The following is a 20,085-nucleotide window of genomic DNA, read 5'->3' on the forward strand; positions in this document are numbered from 1 at the left end:
TGTTTGCTAACTCGGTTAAATTCGTGAGCAGCCAGCCAACCAGCCAGCTAGCCAGCCAACAAGCTATCTAGGCAGGAGGCAGCAGTCTAGCAGTCAGACAGGCATGCAGCTCTTCCCGGCCGGTCGTCGGTCGACCGACCAACCAGCACCGAACCGGTCGACGGGGTCTCGCACGGGTAATGGTTTGACATGGTTATTGACGTTTCAGGCCGAAATCTAATTATTTGATATACGTGCTTGTCTGCCGTCACTGCGGCATACAGATACGTCAACCATCAACGCTCTCCTCTCGTTGACTCTCTCTTTCTCTCGTACTCGCTCTCGCACTCGCTCTCGCTCTCCCTCTCGCATCTCCCTGTCGTCACTCTCCCTACGACTACCCGCTTCCTGGGTACCTAGTATATACGGCCATAGCTGCACATGAGCAACAAATTGCCCAAGTTGTACCATCACGCTCTTGATGTAGATAATAAAGATACCAGGCCATGAAGGATTCAAGAAAAATGATTAAACGCAAAAGGAATGGATTCTTAACGCGATAACCTCAGGCAAAATATTCTTTCCTACTCGGATGAAAGATAAATTTCTGAGACTCTCACATATCTTATATAGAGAGTTTTTCCACAACTTAAGTTTTAATAAATTCCAGTGATAATCGCAGCCATGTGATAATACATTAGAAAATCGATACGCATTTACGAGAGAACCTGAGAAAAACTTCCATCCGGACACGACGCCGGCAAATACTCGAATGGAATCCATATATTAAGCACGCGCGCGGCCAAAGTACAGTTAGTTAGTGTCTGATCACAAGAGCGGTCGGTTGCGCTACTCTATAACAGCGTTACGTTATAGGCTGGCTCGCAATACACTTCCCTATCTACCACTCCTCTTCCGCGCACCTCCCCGGCTTCCTCTCGACTCTCGACTCGTCTGCAAGGGTGAATCTCGAGGTAACCAACTATTGGAAGCGACGGTAGTTCGGTATACGTGCACTATATGGCTTTCGCGCGCGCTACGCGACGGCGTACTTAACATAATTACAGAACGCCGTAGCATTGTTCCACATCACGAATATCACGATGCCTTCGGGACAAACGATAATAATAAAGGTCGAACTTTGGTCACCAAGCCAGCCACCGATTTCCGGCTTTAATCTAACCTGTCTGCGATCGGCTTCCTCCTCTTACTCTTCCATTCTCTTTCTGGTTCCTGTCTCTCTCTTTCTCTCTCTTTGTCTCTCTACACGAAGGTTAATGACCTAATTTCTGCTTCAAAATTAGATTGCCCACACATTTGCAGCATTTGATCTAAAGATAAAACGGATTTGGCTATGCACTTAAATTATCACGAATCGTTATAACGAATTTTATTAGTTTCGATTCGGATGTCGAAATTACACAGCGAGTTTCGCGAGTGCGATGTATAAAGTTGGAATCTATATATGACGCGAAAAGGAACTTTATCCGTCCTTTATTGCAAAATCATCGTTTCCGATCTGTTCATTACTACGATATACATATACTCAGGTGCTGCGCAAAATCGTGGCCTAAGTTCGCAAATGAAGCACAAAGCCGCCTGTCTCTTTGACGTCCTCCCCATCTCTGTCCCTCCCTTTTATAATTTTAATCGTTATAACAGCAGATAACGCCTCGAACACGAAAGACGGGGTCGGCTCTTTACAGGCAGACGCACAAGTTCAGCCGAAATCGATCGCGCTTTTCATCGACGATCCGGGAGATGAACCGGACTTTGTCAAAGGACGTCGGGGAAGCGATCGGCCGGATTTTCAGGGAATATCGCGGCAACCTGGGCGTCCATGGCGTCAGCTTTACGCGTATGGAAGTTTAACCGGTTAATGCAACAAAAAAAGGGAGAGATAGAGCGAGAGAGAGAGAGAGAGAGAGAGAGAGAGAGGAAGAAAGGGTACGAGGTACTTTACCGAGCGTCTCTTTCGCTCCGACACTCGCAACGCTATATTCCTCCATCGCTTCACGCCGACGTTTTTTCTCCTCCCCCCCCTCCCTCCGCCTCCGATATTTTGTCGACTACTAATAGGAAGACCTGTCAATTGCGCTTTTCACAAAGCTCTCGTTCGGCGCTTTACAAAGAGCTTTTCCGCGGCGAAAGAGGCGCGGATGCACGCGGACGCGACGGACGCGACGGATGCGTCGGCATGCACGTGTGTCCACACGCGTGCTTGCACATTGCACAGGCAGGAAGGACACCCGCGACACGTACACAAACACCCGCGCGTGTTTATGCGTATGGCACGTGTATATACGTGGAAAAACACGCATACACGGACGGACACGCGCTCACGCGCGGCAGCTCGTGATACAGGGATGGACTTTACACGCTCTGATCGCCGCGTGTATGTACCCGTGCCCGCCTCCACGGGGCGTCTTTCAGGGAAGTAACATCGTAATTTCATTAGGTATCCCACTCACTGACTCATTCGCTCCCGCTTGTCCCTTGTCTCCCTCTCTCTCTCTCTCTCTCTCTCTCTCTCTCTTTTTCTTTCTATCTCTCTCGTGTGCGTACAGACGTGCAAACAATGCCTGCCACACACACAATCTCTCTCTCTCCCTCCTTTCTCTCTCTCTCTCTCTCTACTCTTTCCCGAACCATCCCCGTGGCCGTCTTGTTCGTCGTCGTCATCATTATCATCGACTACCCTTCCCTGTAACCCAACCTCGATAACGGACGGCGAATATAAATCGAATGCGCGCGTATCGGGTGCGCTTATTAACTCGGTTAACGTGGACGATTAGCGGCCGCTGACGGAATATTTAGCGGGCGCGGCTTACAATAATTTCGTGTCGCACGTTGCGCTCTCGTAATATCATCGTAAGCACTGATTAAACGCGAGCCGGCCGTAACGATCGCGATGCGATACGGCGACCGCGGTAATTTCGCCGGGAGTATTACGAGCGCAGTAATGGAATCGATAATAATTACACGGCTGTGAGAGCAGTGCAACGCGCCGTTGTCCTCTGGAAAGAGAGCCTTCTTTCAAAGGCTGCCCCATCGGCTTTATCCCCCGGATTGGCGAAGGCTGCACGTGCAGGATGTTAAAACCAAATCGTGATTTCTTTTATACAGGATACGGCCCATTTTTATCAGATTAACCGTTAACGGCAACATCTTTGACGAATTCCGCACGCTTGTTTCCTTATTCTTAGCGGAAACGTCGAAAGAAATTAACAATCGATCAAGCTATTGGATATACAGGCAGGTTTGATTAAAATTAAATCAAATTATTCTTGAAATTTAATGAAAATAAAGCTACGCTGTATTTCTGCAACTGAATCGAATCTGAGTGATTACGCGGAGTCAACAACTATACCCATCACCCACATTACACTTTTGATCCGATTTTCAGTGTCACAAGCACGTATCAATCTCTCATATAAAATGAGATGTTATTCCACTTATTCGTAATGCAGTTTATACATAAAAGAGAAACGCTGTTAACCTCAAGAGCGGAATATCTGTCACGGCTTTAAATTCATAAAGCGTCGGATTATTTTTTCCTCTGCATCAGCCTTCTATACTTTCTCGTCTATTCTTAAAACAAGGTTACGCTGAAAAACTTAATGCTAGCATTTTAATATTAGCTTCCTCGAGAAACGTATATTTTATCATAAGCATTTTCGCAGTAGCAGCTTCTGCAAAAAAAAATTCTGTATTACACAAGAAATAGATTTATCTTGACACCGTGACATATATCGCGCTAAATTTTTTAAACTAAGCAGGAAGAAAATATTTATGTCGACAAAATTCTGAATAAGTAAAAATCAAATAAAGAAGCACCTAATATAATAATGTGTTATTCATTGTATCGCTCGGGGGACCAATGCGGAAGGAGCATCGGAAGCATCAGGAAGAGGACCAAGCATGGACGCAGACGTCCGGGTTTCGTGACAGGCGAGCCGTTCATAAAACTTGGTTCGTTGTCGACGAAACCTGCACGATCTGCAACCACGTCGACGGTGTGCCAGCGGCGCATGACGTCGCGGTGGAGAGGTGGAGACGCCTCGGATTTCTCGCTCGCGCGCGAGCGTGTGTCGGAAATAACACACACGGCGCTGAAAACCGCGGGACCTCAAACAAAATCGTAAACGCGTGAAACATCGACGCGCGCGCGCGCGCGCCCGTCATGCGAAGCGACGCAAGTGATCTACCATAAACGCGAATAAAATAAACCGGAATACGCGCCGAGCGTCATGTAAACGCGATTCCCTCTGTGTCTGTGTACGTTATAGGGGAAAATATGGAACGTGGACTGAAGCAAAAGAGAAACGAAATATGTAATGAATATTCCCTCGAAAATAAAAGAATATATAATTAAAGATAACGCATTATTTAGAATACAATCGAAAATAATTCTTCAGTGTAACATTCTTTTAATAAGATTATTATTATCCATTTTCGATATGAAAAATACATGAGACTGCGTATAACTGCAATATTCTTTAACAATTAACTTTACGCCGAAATTACGCTCCTTTACGTCCTTTCCGTAAATATATAAATTTACAGTATACTTGGGACGGATAAAGAGAACATCCCTTTCCAGGATAATAGGATAATGTGGCTATAAAAATAATAGCTTCGTAACATCGATGATAGCAGGTTTTAACTATTTTTGTCTGCAATCGGCGAGTAGCATTTCGTTTCGTTTTGATCGGAAAAATGAGTTTTATACTTTTTAATAGTAATTACATATAAGATAAATATTTTTCACGATTATATTACGCACGATATTCCATTCATTACCGTCACAATTATGCCGTATTAAACGCTTTATGCGACTCATAACTTGTTCGATAATACCACTTTAGAGATACTCGAGAATCCTGATTTTAGGATCTCGAGAACAGATTAATATATTCAGCTTCTTCTCGAAACTAGGTATAAAGCTCGTAAATTAAATAAATGTTAACTCTTGTTACTGAGCCAAACTTATTGAATTAAAAAAGGGCGCGCAAGCCGAAACGCTGCTAAGCAAAATGCGTTTCAAGTTTTTATTTTATCTTATAAAATACTTAGAGAGAGAGAGAGAGGGAGAGAGAGAGAACCGCAACTCCATTATCTATTAATAGAGTTTTAGTGGTCCCTCCAGGTATTCTCTGAGATAAAATAAGAACTTGAAATGCATTTTCCTGAAAAATAATGTTTACGCTCCTTTTCGAATCGCCGCTGCACTTTATAGGTTCTCATTTGCGTTCTAAAATCGATCGAGGTTTTTAGCGGGGGAGTGAGTATATCTCTCGTCAAAGATCGCCGCGAATCCCGCAGGAATCTCGATGACTGGCTCTCGTTAGTTCATACGACGCAAACGTAGGCGAAACGGATGTTCAAGAAGGGCGGAGCAGCTGATCTAACGAAGTAGAGGATCACTCGAGGTCTGCTTAGGGGTTTCCTTAACTTGAGATTAACTCGAGGTTAATTCACTTAGGAGGACTTGGCCCGGGCACTGCTCCGGGGCTGCCTATTAAGTATTACTACTCGGATTAGTATTACCAGTTTACTCGAGTCGCGCCACACGATGCCATGCCGACGCACCGTGTGTCGCGTGCGCCGATATCTGTACGCGCTCATGTATATACACGCAGGAATTTACGCGCGTTACATTAACGTGCCTCGGAAGAGCACAGCCTAAAACAGCTCTTCCTTCTCTCTCTCCCTCTCTCTCTCTCTCTTCCCTTCGAAAATGGCTCCCGAGGCTATCGTATTTCCCTTAATGATATGCCCCGCGTGAAGGACGACTTTTCGGGATTTAACGTGACGTCGCTGTTTTACAGCTAACGCCAGGATAAAGCAGCGTTACTATAAAACGATGCAGTTTCTCGTGGCCTTTGTACAACGCTCGAGGCATTATCGTAGATTGCGTCTTCCTGCTACCTCTGGTGTTGTTCAGCTGGTATGTAGAATAACAACGCCAACTTTTGAGCCGACAATTATAAAAGGTTTCAGCGAGAAGGATCCCGTTTGAACGTCCAACACGCGACCCTTTCCGCCCTTCCTATGTCCAGCTCTTTTATTATAAATATAAGAGAAGTTAAGTAATTACGTGAGATTAATATTAAATATTTAGTCATACCGGCCGCTTCTGACAATTCGTACACTTCTCCTTTCTTTGTAGGATTTTAGTATTATATTATGCAAAATAGTCTTTTTTAGCATGAGAGAAAAGAGAGAGAGAGAGAGAGAGAGATTATTTGCTTTGTATTATAAAGAGATATTACGCAATAATAATATGTCGCTCATCAGATATAAATAGTTGTGATATAAATGTCATGCTATTCAACCGTATATTCATATCTTTTATTAATTTCGTTAAGCATAATCATAATAACTTTTGTTCTGTGGCAATAATCTTTCCATGGGCGGACAAATTGGACATCGTCCTTTGCATACACAATTTCGCAAAATTTTCTATGTCGACTACTTTTACCTTGTTTATATAGTAATAAAAAACAATATATTAACATATTTTTACCCACACGGACTACGTCTAATAAATACTTATATCTCTGCGAGCTCTCTGAAAAATATTAAAATATTTTCCAGTACCAAAATTATCTCCTTTTTCTTACAAAAAATTAAAAAATTTCAGTAAAATTCTGTTCTAGTTAAGAAGCTTACTTTGTAAGCTACCTTTTTATTTATTATTTATGCCATTAATGAAAAAACCTGTGTATTTTCTTATACTTATGTACAATTCCGCTATAAACATTACAAAACGCATTTATACTAACGTTCTAATAAAATTTTCTAGAAGCAGGTCGCCGCTGTACCTGCAAACGACTTATACAACCTTCCCCCAAGAATCCCGCAATATTTCACGTTTTTTCTACTTCTCCACTATTTGCATACATGTCTGTCGCGCGACGCCGTTTCTCTCCTCTCGTCGTTTCTGCTCGTTTCTCGACTACGTTAATTAGAAACGCATCACGTATTAGCCATTAACGGCGGCGACAGACACAGGTGTCTTTTTCGCACGTACCGGCGACGTTTGACGCCCGAAATGACCATCGCCTGGTTACGAGAGCTATCGGAAATCATAATATATCGTGGCGCACACGGCATAATAACGAGGACCGGTGGCGTAATGACAATTGTCTATTACCTGTGGATGGACGAGCGTGACCCGTGTGTAGCGATGGCATCGACATTGTGCGAAGTATAAGTTTTTCAAGCTGATTGTGAGCCAACGTCGGTCTGTTGACGATCCAACTGTCCGATCGGTATACTGGAAATAAAATAATAATGCAAGCGTCAAAATGTATGAGTATAAATGTTCGCACTGAAAAGTTTCGTACAATGAATCAAATTCAAAATTTATCAAGTCTATAAATTTTATTGACAATATGACTTAAAATAGAGTTTGTAAAATGTGGATTCAGTGCATTTTTGCTCTCTGGCCGAGTTCTCCCTTTCGATCGAGCATTCATATTCGGTTTGCTGGAAAATTGCGAGCAAGCATTGGTTCGAGGGCCATCACTACTCTACTATCTCTATCTCTATCTCTATCTCTCTCTCTCGCTCTCACTCTCCAGGTAGTCCTTCCGCACGAGCGCCGTTCAATACTCACGTATGAATAGCGATGCGAAATCGGACAGCGCCGCGCGAATTCGCGATGCATGCCTGGGACTCGTTTAAACGCGTCACAAATGGCATGCACCTGCCCGACGAAATCGCCGTGCCAAATAGCGCGGCCGAGAATTTTTGCGCGCCGGTCACTCTCATGCGTCACAAAGCGCGATCGTTTTGGCACAAAAACGGAGCAAAAGTGTCTAAATCGTCGCAAGTAACCTGATATCGTCAAAGACCGGTAGTCCAGATTACCCGTACTTTATTTGAAGTTTCAGAATGAAGTTTTAGAACGATTTGTATTTGGTTTCTATTTCGCTAAAGAATGTCGAAACGATACTTATTCAATACTAAAGGACCTAGGAATTTTTCGCAAATTAAACAGAAGGAACGAAATTAGATAATGTATATTCTTTATTGAATTGCGCATTCCATAAATTTTTTACAGAAGCTTTTGCTTGATTACAAATGTATCATTTAAGATAAAATTGGTAAAAGATTAACTTTTTTGAAATGTATGACGGTTTAATGATTTCACACCTGTCGAAATAAAAGATATCAGTTGCGTTAATTATATCCTTTATTTTAAATACAACAGATTAAATTTTTCTAGATATACAGTACAGTAGATAAAACCGATAAAATAACAAACTGAGACGCGTACGAGAAATATAACGAAATTTACATATAACACAGTATTCAATTGTAACTTATTTCAATTGTATAACACTGCAATTTCCAACACGTTGTTCCACGAGAGATAAATTCACGATACGACGGCAGAAAATTTCTGCGATCATATAGTTTGTCTCGCTTATCAGCGAGAAATAATCGCCGATAATTAAGTTAAATCCCCGAACGCTCTGTTATATCCAAGTTGTAAACCGACAATTAATATACGCGAATTAGTGGTCGATCAGACGCGGTAGCGCGGTCCCAGATATAACCGAACGAAAGGCCTTTACTCCTTTCAATTCCCGGCATTACAAACCGAAAGCGACATCGGCAAACGGCCCTATACGGAGAAAGGAGGATCAACGGTGGTTCCAGTAGGATGATCGGCCGAGAGAAAAAGAGGATCTAACGAGAAAACGAGCAGCGACGGCGAGAGCGGGCAAGAGCGGCGGGCAGATTTCAATTACAAATAGGAACGTATCGCAAAGTAGTGGACAGTGGACATAGTATTAAAAGCCGAGCGGACTTGGCTTTTCGGCGCGAAACCCCGGAGGAGAGAGGAAGAGTGCCGAAGGGGCGGAGAGGACGAGCGCTCCTCTTGTATCACTCGGTGCTGGCCAGCATTCATCCATTTCCATTGAGCCGACCTGGCTGCCGTGCAGCCCTCGCACAATGCCGGGCCACTCGCTATTGCGCTCGCGAGAGACCTATTATTTCATCAGCTCGTCCCTTTTCTTCGATCCGCGTATCCGATATATCCTCCCCCTTCATCCCGGGTATTCCGGACCACCCCCTCTCGTCTCCCCGACCATCGTGCGCGCTCCGTCCGATCGTCGATCTTTTTCCTCCTTTCTCTCTTCGCATTGCCTGCAACGTCTCTCCGCTTCGTATTTCGCGTTATTAAGGATCATCCTAGACCACCGACGTCGCCGTCGCGATACGCCCGAGTGAACGGATCGATTTTCGGCCACCGCGCGCTCGAGACGTCAGCAGAATGCACCTGCATCTCGCTCGAAATAAGAGATCAGTTCCTATTCTTGCTCTCGCGTTTCCGTCTCACATTCCACGTTAAAAGTGAAATACACGTGGACTTTATCGATAAGTATTTATACTTGAAGAGAGAAAGACTCAGCTATGAGAGAAGTGCAACTACATCTTACAGTCTTATTTCCTCTTTTTTTGGATATTTTATATTTTAGATATAAGTATTAATATTCGTAACGCTCTCGCTGTCCGTAAAACTTTCGAAGTAAAAAAGCTATCTGGTTCTTTGCTCATGAGACTTTTATGGGATATTCTTTTTCTTTTTCCGCCTGCATTTTTTATTTTATTTTTATTCTTATTGTATATTATCTGTGCTTACTAATTAATTCTCTTCATCTCTTGTCTCCAGGTCAATCAATACCGGCATTGACGTTGCAAGTTTAGATAAATATTCTATGTATTACAAAGTAAGCAAACCTATTGTGTTTTCTCTCTATTTGGCTCTATCTCTCGACTTCCTCGTCTCTCGTCTCTCTTATGTATACATGCACGCTAACCGGAAGCTGTGATAGCTCTTGACAAGCACGTGACGTTTGCGGCCGTCCTGCTGCCAAGCATGTAATTATCGCGTACCACGTAGGCAGCTAGTTGCATTACTATCGGCTGTTCTTACTCGCGATGCATTAAGAGACGTTCGATTGTATTGGGATGTCCGGAATAAAATTTATCTTTTTTTTTTGCGTGCCGCCGTTTCTTATTTCGGCTCCAATTTCGCAAATATTGTGTAATTTGTAACAAAACCATAATGATATAATCACAGTCGCTAAAATATATCTAATATTAGTAATAATAATATTTATTAGAAACCTCAGAATTAAATTTGCTAAAAAATTTTATTAATTTAATGTAATATTAAATGTTATCAAAGTAATATATTATGGTAAATGTAACTGTAATCAATGTTGGCAAATTTAAAAAAAATAATTTTTTATTTTATATGAATTTCAAGACAAATTTACTGTACCTTTCAATTATAATGTCGCGACATGTACGGTGTGACACAGAAATTATTAAATACACTTTTGAGTTATACTTTACAAAAACAAATAAATATTCGTTATACATACGTAATAGGAATTTTTTAAAAATAAATATTGAATTGACCGCTAATATCGATATCAGATATCTTGAATGTTCCAATCGCTTTCAATAAATAAATCCAAAATATTCGATAACTTCACGGTCCTGCGCGCATGTGGGTCGTATTATTAAAATTAAAAAAAAATGGTACGATCTCTCGCAGGCCAGGCTTTCGGGGCCGGTTAATCCAGCAATAACGACGCGATAGCACTCGCGCAGACGATCTCACATCCGGCCGACTCTCTTTCCGCATTAGAGAACTTAATTGCACCTCGAGAAGCAGATCGAGAGAGAAATGCTGGACGTGAACTCGTTCTGCGGTACTCGTGCGGAATCGCGTATTGTCTCCCGGCCAACCCTTCAAGCTCGCTTCGTCGCCCACACGCCTCGTCGGCGCGGCACCCCGTACCGCCACCCGCCCCACGTGCACGCCGTCCACGGTAACGAACCATCTCGCCGTCACCATCACCGACCAGCGCCAGCGCCAGTGCCAGCACCAGCACCAGCAATGACCGGCTTTACCTCTCTCACGCGCGCAACACAGTAACGTCGCTGTGTGAAAGCCGCTCCTGATCATTCGCGCGTGCTATATTATTTTTACCTCGGCAACTAGAGCGGCGAAACACGTAGCGTTATCAAACAACGGCTTTGTCTAACTTTAATTGAAAATATTGGAATAAATTTTCCAATAGACGTCGCCGATGAAACCGCCGCCACCGCCGCCGTCGAGCGCATGGCCACCCACCCGACGCGGAGTGAATGGATGACTGAGTCGCGCGCGAGGGGATAGGAAATATATCGGGGGAGAGAGAGAACGGGAACCTCATCGGCACCGCACACTGAGAGATGGGTAGGTAAATAGTCGTTTTGCGGGACGAGTTTGTATGACGAATTTCTATAGTATTGTTGTTCAAAAACGGGACCGCGCGTGGCCAGTCAACCATTTTCGGCCCGATTGATGTCATGCCGATGCTCGTACTTTCGTTTGGATGCGGCATCAGGTAAATCACGGCGGAATCAACGATGCCATAAATGAAACGTACCACGTATGTATACGAGCATCGGTCGCGGTGACCATCGTGCTAATGTGTACGTGTCTGAATAAACGATGAAATCGGTCAGACCGCGAGCGAGCGACGCTGACGCCCGCTAACGATTAATACACGTCCCCCTACGTATGTCGCCAAGATCTGGTCGTTATCCGGGAAAGGTCGCAGCTATTTTTCATGGACCCTCGGCAGGACGGGCAGCAGCCGGCCACGTCCGTCGGCGATCTAGCCCGCGGCAGTCTAGCTGATGATAAGCGACTGTTGTGCAAAATACGTCAATCCAGCGATGGTCACTTGTATAGTGAAGAATATAATTTATATCGTAAAAAGGCGCGTGAAAATTGTGGAAATTTTAAAATAAATATTGTAATACCATTAAGTAAACATTATTTCTATTAAACTTGACGGTGATAAATGAAATTTAGCAGCGGCAGGTAAAATTTTTTTAATTAAAAGTCGATGGAAATTTTTTTCTCTAATCGAAGACTGAAATGATCGATGAAGAGCCAAAGATAATCCATAAATCGTCAAATTGCAAAAGAATATAAGTTGCTCAATTAAAATTTAAGAGCATTTTCTATCTATTAAATCAATATGATGAGTGAATTAGAAGAAATAAAGTCAATCACTAGTCATCACCTCCCATCGACACAGCCTATTCGACACAGGTAACAGAGATTCAGCGGCGGCCGGGTCTCAGCAGGCGAAATGACAGACTGGAGGGCAGACCGGAAGCGAGTTCACCGCTCATTTGCGTCAGGATGAAGCCATGCCCTCAGCCCTGACTCCTGCGCCTCCCCGATTCTCCCCCCGTCTGGCTCTTCTTCCCTTCCGAGCCCTCATCCCTCTCGTGTGCCCCCACCCCCACCCTCCCCCGCCGTTAACCAGCCCCACTGGATGTCTGGGGCCCGTCGCCGCCGACGGTCTCTTCTTCCCGGGGGCGGGACCAGGCAGAACCGGAAGTGCCCGGATATGAGTTTCCGGCGCGGACAATTTGCAACGCGAAATTGAATGATCGACTCCGATAACCGTCCCGGAGCCGTTCCTACCTAGCAGCCGACGACTACCGCGCGTATTCGAGAACGGCGCCATCGTCGTTATGTCGAAAACGAATCGCCGGGCCGCCTCGCCATTACTGCGATTCGTTATCGTCATTACCGGCATCGACGGTGCGCGCCGGATCGCTCCGGGGAAAGACGAAAGAGAGCGTGTGGCCGACGGTGATTGTTGCAATCGCGATCTGCAAATGCGAATGTGGAGGTTCTCTTTTAACATGGACCGGATCGGACGATAATAGTAAAAAACACACATCAGGGACACGTTAATGACAATTAATAATAAATAATAATAATTAATTCAACGATGCTGATAAATAGATCGTGATAGTTAACAATAATTCGATATAGAAATAAACTTATTGTTAAATCACGCCAACGACTCTACGTTCAATTTTGATTCATCGAACCAGCTAATCCCCGTTAATTCCCGTTAATTCCCGCTTATACTTCTCGATATTTATATCGAGATCCGTTACCAGATCAGCGCAATTTTATTAACATTGTTGTTACCCGTGTGTTTAACGGGATTACAACAATAACGATTAACTACGCCTCGCAAACCGGTCACGCTTCAGGCAAAGTCAACCTGCGTGTCACCGGCGGCGGCGCGTCCAGCATGATACAATCGATAATGGCGATTAATAATACGGATATCGCGATTATAATTAGCAGAATCATACGGGCGGCGAGATGGGAGGGGACCTCGTCGTTTAGCGCGACAATAAATTTTCGCCGTTATCCGTGTCGGCGATTTGATCGACGTAAATTTCGTCGCAATTAAACGCGTTGCGCGAAACCGCATTTTGACCGAGGTGTCTCTATATATTCAACAATCGCTGCATCGTTTTGTAATATTTCAGCTCGATAGAGAGAGAGACCAGAGCGAAACGCCAACGCAGACGGTAATAGCTTACTTCGATACACATATATGTATATACATATACCGTGTAACACTTTTCAAGCGCCCACGATTTCCGCGTGATTAAAATGACTGCGATTTACATTCACAAGTGATTGATTTTTTTCAAACTATAGTTAAAAATAAATTAGAGAGATGCCAATTTGAAACTTCCTTCTCTGCATTCTCTGCAATATACACATATTCTTCGTTCCCATTTTCTACAAACCGTAAAATTTTGTATAATTACACTGCAAATCCAAGTGTGTTATTTACTAAACTAAAACTCTTCTTTCATATTTCTTGCCATTTTAAATCACGTCATTTAACACGATTGAACGTATTGACTTTTGATTTAATGCAGTTAATCGTGTTAAATGCATTGATTTAAATTATTTAAAACGTCAAAAAATGTGTAAGAAGAACTACAGTCAAATGTGTCATATTTAGACGTTTATGCGTGTAAAACTAACACACTTAGATTTGCAGTGCACCATTATTCTTATTGATTCTCAATGATATAATCGTTTAAAGATGCCTTGAGATAATTTTTGTCGCGACAGAAGCGCGTACTCGACTTCCCGACACGGCCGGAATTTTTCGGTGTTGCGTCGTAGCCCCGTTTCTGGGGTAGCAAACAAGTGGATAAAAGAAAATTTATCTCCGTATCTCTCTGTCTTTCACAAAGGGGACATTCGCGCAACGGGCTTTTGTGCGATTCGTATCGTCAGTGGTAGTTGGTAGCTGCCTGCAGCCTGCAACGCCATTACCGCGCCTTGCCTTGCCGGCAACAGAACTGAACTCGAGTGGCACATTACGACTGTTTCTGTCGACTGACGCACCGATAGCGTCACCAGTTTCCACGATTCGTTCAACATAATTCAAACAAAAGTTCCCGAAGTTACGGCCGTTGTGCACTGCAGTCGGCGCGTCATATGTACCTACGTCGAATCAATGCGCCGGGAATTACAATCCAACGAGGTGAAGGTAAAAGGAAGAGATGCCGGTCGCTACTGCGACAAAGATGTTACTTGAAAGTGGTGCTTTAACGTCATCAAAGTTATATAAGCCTCATCTATTTGCTTGATTATACACACAAAGACTTGTGAAATGTTACGCTTATCGTTCGATCGTTCTGTGATCTTCGATAGTGAAGAGAATAAATCGCTATGTACGAAAATTTATGTATAAGATTGCACAATAATTATTATGTTATTTTCAAAATTTATTATTGTTATATTTGTATTGCAATTGTAAAAGATTAGCCATCCTTGCTACTCGCGCGTTGATAAGAATCAGTTATAATCGATACGTTTGTCGATATCAGAGTGCGCGTTCTTGTTTTATATAGATCAAGAATTTAATTTCCTTTTTCAGCCGTATGTTAAATCGGTAACAAACTGTTCTCGATCCATTTGGAAGTGTTGAACGCGAAACAAACGTGAAGGGAGGGAGAGAGAGAAAGAGAGAGATCGATCAATCACTCCTCGTGTGCTGGGAGAAGAGGGTGGAAGAGCAACGCATAGCGGTGCGAATGAATTCTCGGATCTCTAGCGACCTTTTTGCGACCTCGTTTTACGCGAGGAGAAGGCAGAGAGATTGACTCCGGCAGAATCGCTTTCTTATAGACGATTAAGCGAGCGAGGTAGGCGGGGCGTTTCGCTGCCACCGTAAGAAAGAAAGTTCCGCGCGTCAGCCTGCTAAAAATTCAAACGCGCGAATTTCCCCGGGAATAAATTTCCAAGTTTCCCGGCCGAGAACAGCCGAGCAAATACATCGTGCCGAGCTTACGCGGCGCCGAGCCAGCCAGCCTAGCGCGCGGTCCAACTGGAAAGTTTGGCGCATTGTCGGCGAATAAACGGAAACGATTGTTGTGCGCGACGCTCCCGCGCGCGCGGTGGGATGGAGGGCTGAAACTTTGCGGACGCGCGCGCGATGCGCATTTATTGGTACTCCGCGATTGGCAACGAATGCGTCTCCATCATGCGGGGTGACGTAAGTCAGAATAGCGTGGGACGCGTTGAAATAAAAAGCCATTTTAACAGAATAATTCATTCAGAAAAAAAGAGAACGCGGGAATAGAGCATGAAGTATCGAGATACTCTTCGTTCAACACCGCAGAGAATAACAACAAGATTGCTATTCTCATCCTCGTGAAATAATAAAGCGCTCTTGAATATTGACACGTACGTAAGGGAAATAAATCGGTGAGATATTTGACATGAAGAAGATTAATACTGGATAATAAGTAATGTTATTTTCTTTATAAAATTATTCTTATAAATATCTGAAGATTGTCGCGAACACAGATGTTCCTTGAAAGCCAAAAAATTTCGTTGAAATTGCCTGTTAACTTGATTAAACACTGACGAAAATAAATATCTTGAGCACCTCAATAATTAAATACTAAAAATTATAGCAGCGAAAGGAAAATTTGATTGAAGGAAGATCAAAGCGATCCGTCGTGGAACTACAATCGGATATACGTGACTGCAAGCGGAAACATTGCAGCACTTGGTCAATCATGGATTGGACGTGCTTTGCGCGAGACTGCTTGTCGTAGTCGGAATACCTAGCTGCGCCAGTCATGACCAGTCTTAACCACAAGAGTACCAGTTGCTTCGAATCAGATCACTGACGACATTGATGGGATCATGCGTGCACCTCCTGTTTGCAGCACGTCTCATTGTCTCTGCATACCTTCCCTATAATCGTAATGAAGGAATAAACAACTCATATCGATCAATTGTACCTGCGAATTAGAGAGTAAAAATGCCAACTGAGCACCCCGCAAAGTGATATATTCTAAGTCACAACGAAAAGAACATTTTCTATTTTATATTTGGCGATATGACATAATACGATTATACTAATCAGTTCTTCGAGATTCAAATTATGTAATAAAACAAGTAATTTTTTTTATAATTGTAGAAAAGTAAATTATAAATTATAGTAACATATGACACGTATATGATTCCTCATAATAATACTTAATAAATCTCTTTGCATTCACGATTATCACACCACTGGAATTTGACAAATAAAAACAATGACAATTATTATTAAGTCATAGTAGTGTGAATGTAACGGAAATTAAAACGATTCGCGAAATATAAATATATTAATTATTAATTGGATTCTATTTCCTTAGACTGAGAACATAATCTCAGAATTCATGAAAGATAAGAATTTTTATTAAATTCAAGTTATAACAGTATAATTGCTACGTGTTTGTCGTAACACATCTATTTTTAAAGATGTGCAAGCTGCTTGTGAATTGTGAAAGGCTCTGAATATCATATTCTTCTATTATTCACATGTGACTCTGTCATTTATGCGTACGACCTCATTCCGTTCTATTATGTAGAATGTAAATACGTATATATGTAATTGATTAAAAAATAATCGAAAAAGTCGCTTTGAGAAGTATATCGTTATGCTCCGCATTCGAATGTTTCGCAGAATATAATTTCAACTACTTGATCGTAAAATTATATATAAGGTGTGTCATTTTAAATGTCCCAGGCCAATATCTGGAAAAATATGGAAGATACAGAAAACCTTTCAGACAAAAGTTGTAGGATATTAAGGGGAATTAATAATGACAAAATTTTATTTAAAAAATTTTTTCAAAAATTGGTTTTATTATTATTTGTCCCCCTTGATATCCTACAACTTTTGTCTGAAAGGTTTTTCCGTACCTTCCATAGATTTACAATTGTATAAATAAAAATAAAAATTGTTTTTCTCCCTCTAACAGTGATAATCTTATATTGTCACATTCGCTTTATGAATGTAAATTATATATATAAATACATATATTGCTTATAATTCTGTGTATAACTACATATATTGCTTATAATAATTATGCCGACTAATTATACCGACATTTATACTATAACTTAATTACTCTAGATATATTATCAATTACGAGAAATTGCGTGAAGCGACACTTACATATGTAAATGCGTTAGATATAATGTATGTATCTCTTAAATGCAGAAAATGTGACAATTCTGAGTTTAACTCCTAATTAGGCTGAGATCGTTTATCGCTGGCAACCTAAATGAAGGTATTGTCTTGAATTTCAATATGCATTATATTGTGAATATATATACCATAAACACAAGCCAACGTTATCTCATTTATACATTCGCTCTCGCGAGATACGTGTTTCTGTTTAGCACAGTTTAGTTATTACATTATATATTATATATTACTGTACATATAACTGACGACACGCTACGCAAAAATAAAATATTTTCTGCTTGTCATATCAATTCTATCAATGGGAACTATGAGTATCGGCAAGCTGCTTCTTGAGTATACCAGTGGGAAATATTTTGATCTTCTTTGGGAAAGTCCGCAGCAGAAGCAAGAAGCGATAAATTCCGGCACATATAATGCTAGCGCAACCTATTTATATGACGCAAATAAGGCACCTGATAGGTATTATTCAAAGATTTTATAGTAATTCTTTATAGAAATACGAATACCTTTTTACACAAAAGCTTTACTATTGTTATACCAAATATCATCATGCTTTCATGCTCTAAGTCTTGTTATACGATTTTGATGTTGCTAATGTAACATCGCTATTGCAACAAATTTGTAATATATTCACGACATTCATCTAGAAGACATATTGCGTTTATATATTGCGTTCACAATAAATGTAGTAGATAATAATAAAATAGTAAAATATTAGCATTTTTTACTATCTTTACATTAAATGCAATCAGTTGATTATGGATGGTAGTAGAATAGGAAAAGACCAAACATGTTTACCGCAGCTACTAATCTTCGATTTATTAACTGAATATAAATTAATTAAACGTGCAACCGTCCCAATTGAAATCGCTCTTGATTTGAATCGAAATGAAACTTACAGCTTTGAGTGTTAGCTTCAATTTCCGTTTATATACTCCAGATTGCAGAAATGTGAAGAATAATGCAATTGTTAGTGCATTCTTTTAAATTTGAGAAAAATTGTTTAGTTAGAAAGAGAGAAAATTCAAAAAATTTTTAATAATCATATTATACATGTGTACTTTATGTCCCCGTACGGATATTACTTATATGATACGTTGTATTCTATTTTTTTAATGGATATACAAATATATTATTATATTAATCAAATCGCAACTCAGATATTCATGAGAGACTTGGGAGGTGCTTGCCTAGTGATATATGTATAACGTGCGCACTTCGAAGTTGTGCAGAGTCGAATCTGATTTCATGAAAGTAACTAATTTTAGTTTCATACTAGAAAACCAGAGTTTCGATGATCCTTTCGCTCGACGGCTGACAGTTATTGGAAAACGTAAGTACTTGTTTGTTTTTGACAAGAAAAGAAGATTATTTATTATGTGAACTTGGGACATCACATATTACGTATTTTAAATCCGTACTCTTCCTTTGCATTATATCATTTTTATTCTCCTTCTTTATCTTATTATCGTTCACGTAAACATATGCTTCATGTGCTGATAATTGTAAAAATTGACACATTAGTGATATTTTCCTAATCTCTGCAATTAACACTTCCATCGTATATGTTTTAGGTTTATACGAGTGGCTTAATATTACGTTAACTGTTTCAACATTACTAACATCGCAATCGTAATCTTGTAATCTGTAACCTTTCAATAGTATCTTGATGGGAAAAATTTAAAGGTAAAGAAACTTAAGTGTGATAAAAAATAATTAAATGTTTTATAGATTTTAAATCATATAATGTAAAATATTTTATTATATTCGCATTGTTACTAATAGAAAGTGAAGAAATAGTAGCGTTAACTAACATCTATGTAGACTTGACAGTTCACTATAAAATTTTTGCATATATCCTCGCTTTTTTTTTAATTATAGTTATCCATATACTTGTATATATATAATTCATTCTTATTGATCTTTGTTTCTGCCAGGAATCGTCACTCTGATCACAAAATTGTCCACGTCAAATAAAAATTCCGTTTCGTGGAATCGGCAGTCGATCATCGCGCACTTAATTATACAGCGTATATTTCGAAACAATAATGAGACTCGGTATACATCGCAGATATAGCAACGGGCTTTTGTCTGAGACTAGGTGCGGTGGTATTTGACACTGGCTCGCTGGATTGCAAATTGGGGCGGAATAGCTTCCGGCCTGTTCAGGATGATTGTACCGTGTGCTCTAGTATAACTTCTGGTCACGGCCCAGATTCACGTACTTCATGTTCCTGAACAGCAAGAACCGACAAGATCCAGTCGGCAAATCGTAAAACTTTTTCTACTGTATTTGGATCAACAAATCTTTACAAACACTTGCGAGCGAAATTTTTCACGATTAAGAAGAAAATAAAAAGAACCTACATGTGTATATGTCGGGGAATCAATATACGATTATATATTCGAAATAAAAATATACTACATAAGAAACCGACATTAGTCATACTAATTATGGGATAATTTGTATAGTAAAATTTTACTATTATTTTATCACATAAAACGATGTTTTCTTATTTACACGACCGAAACTTAATTCGCGAAACTCTTCTCGATGTGAAATACATCTATTATGATGCATCGCAATTACTTATCGCAAATTTCCTAGGAAAAAATTAATTTAAAATATGTACATGAACGAATTTTAAATGTTAATCATATAATCTGTTGATGAATTTTAATTCGTTCC

At 40.9% G+C, this 20,085-nt stretch overlaps 1 long non-coding RNA gene and 1 pseudogene across 2 annotated transcripts in view; one reads left to right on the top strand and one right to left on the bottom strand.

Annotated features, from left to right (window-relative positions):
• Nucleotides 1–2,556: 2,556 nt before the first annotated feature.
• LOC139818169 (uncharacterized) overlaps nucleotides 2,557–20,085 on the bottom strand; it is a 31,245-nt gene continuing 13,716 nt past the window's right edge. The window contains exons 3-4 of one of the 2 annotated variants that reach the window (XR_011733406.1): nucleotides 7,139–7,261; nucleotides 2,557–7,060 (exon numbers count right to left, since the gene is read on the bottom strand). This is a non-coding gene — a long non-coding RNA (uncharacterized lncRNA). Of the gene's footprint in view, nucleotides 7,262–20,085 lie in introns of both variants that reach the window. The other variant, XR_011733405.1, reaches the window with a different exon arrangement.
• LOC139817729 (uncharacterized) lies at nucleotides 17,638–19,032 on the top strand (annotated as a pseudogene).

The sequence above is a fragment of the Temnothorax longispinosus genome, chromosome 8 (assembly GCF_030848805.1).
Source record: "Temnothorax longispinosus isolate EJ_2023e chromosome 8, Tlon_JGU_v1, whole genome shotgun sequence".
Classification (NCBI taxonomy): Eukaryota; Metazoa; Arthropoda; class Insecta; order Hymenoptera; family Formicidae; genus Temnothorax; species Temnothorax longispinosus.